A 2,184-nucleotide genomic window follows, 5' to 3' on the forward strand; every position below is an offset into this window, starting at 1 on the left:
CATTCAACAGTCTTAGATTATTTTTGTCATTTCTGGCCTGTGTAACTACAGAGACAAAATAACTTCATGTTTTGTTTCTCTTTAATTAAGTCTACTTCATGCTGTATCTGCCCAGTAGTTTTGTGCTACTTGTGAAGAAATACCTGAAAAAATAATCTGAACACACAGAGTGAAGGAAGTATCAATCTAAGTTTTCGAGTGCCATAAACAAATGAGTTCTTTTCCTCTTTCACCTTCTTTCCACTTCTTATCCTCAGTTTAGGGGGAAAAAAAAGGCTTATTTCATTTTTAACACCTGAGAGCTGAGTCACCTGGCACGGCTCACTTATCTGCAGAGATAAGAGCCTGCTGGAGAAGGCTGGTTCTGCAGAGCTCATGCCAGGCTGTAAACAGTGGAAGAGGCCATTTGATCTGAAGGCTTTTAATTCAGGCCAGCCTCACATCCTTATGTGGGCACTCACCAGACAGGCTTTGTTCATTTTCTGCAAACAACCCTTGAAAATGATTGTGGAATGAGATGACTAATTACTATATGACTTGTAGGATAAATATTTCCAAAATAAAACTAATGTTTCATAAATAAGTGGGGGGGGGGAAGTGTTGAAATTGTGGTTGTTTATTGCCAGAAGGAAAACCACCAAACATTAATTACTGTAAATTTTATGCTGACTACTAGAATAAACAAAAAAATGCTTATCCACAGGGGACTAAGTAAAGCAGTAGATGAGGGTGCTTATAAATAACTTGTGGTAATGAGGGAAAGCTGTGTGTATTTTTGCTCTCCATATGGAATATGCCAAAAGGGCAGCATGCCAAAAAGAATTATGTCCAGATTTTTTAAAACCACAAACAATTTTGGCTCCTATATCTACATATGTCCTATGGGAGCTGGATTTGCCGGTAAACAATGTGTAAATCTGGAAGATACTTACTGGTTTGCAAAAACTATTCAATATTCATTTCTGGAAAAGCAGATGCTGGACATAGCAAAATGTCCATACAAGCCCATGAAGGTGAGAACATACATACAAAGAAGTATTAAAGTCAATGTATCTCCACAGGCCTCTGATGCTAATCTTGTTTCACTTCTTTTAATAATGCGATGCCTTATACGCGAAGTAAATATTCTATAGGCAACCTTCCAGGACTTGTTAAAAAAATAAATTAAAATATTCAGTTGATAAATTTTGACAAATAATCTTGGTAACAGGGCTTCAAATGTTTCTGGTTTGTGAACATTTTAGATGTGCTTAGATACGTTTATAGTAAGGCATCCAACATGCCATCAGAAAGGAGTGGAAGCCTCGCACTGCAGAGAGCTATTTAATCTCCCAGATAGTGCTATAATGGGATATAGCCAAACTGAAAAAGGGGAAGAAAATGAGTTGTCTGTCTGAGGAGAAGGACCAGAAATTAATTCCTCCTTGCAACAGGACTAAACTGTGCACTCTAGGATAAGAAAGAAGCTGAGCTCAACCTTGACAGGATGTTTGGAAAGGGAGGAGAACAGCACAGGCTCTGACATGCCAGACTCTGCAGTTTCAAGAGCTCTCTACCCAAGGAAAAATGGTATTTGTTTTGACCAACGATTTGTGTGCTAAACACAACTGTCTGGAAATGGGTGCTGACATGTTCTATAAACTGAAAACTATCCTACACAGCAGAAAAGAAAGGTGTTGGTCAAGGATGTTAGGCCTGGAAAGATCCCTTGAGTCCCCTACAATGCCAAACAAGCAGGACATCTGATCAAAGAGGTACAGAGCCCATCTGCCCTAGACACCATGAAGGACTGAAAAAATTGTATCCAACACCATGTAAAGAGTTTAATGTATATTTTGAATGTCTTAAGAAGGCTGGGGAGGGGAAAAGGATGAGCAGACATCTGCATGACTCCCAGGATAACCATGAAACAGCAAGGCCAAGTTAGTGTCTGGGTGGTACTTTGTTGAGAGCTGGTTTAAATCACAAGAAGGCAAGCAGGTTACATGTTTCCACTTGAATGTATTTATTTCTTTATTATAAGTCATTCTAAAACACATTTTAGAGTCTTTTGAAGCCTTGTGCAAAGCCTGTCTATGGTGTGAGTTTATCACAAGTCAGAATTTTACACTGAATCCCCAGAGGACCCACATGGAGAAGTGGACACAGATGAACCATTAAGATTTCTGTGTTGGTCCAGGGGGC

This window comes from Lichenostomus cassidix, chromosome 1 (genome assembly GCF_008360975.1).
Source record: "Lichenostomus cassidix isolate B80296 chromosome 1, HeHo_3.0, whole genome shotgun sequence".
Lineage (NCBI taxonomy): Eukaryota > Metazoa > Chordata > Aves > Passeriformes > Meliphagidae > Lichenostomus > Lichenostomus cassidix.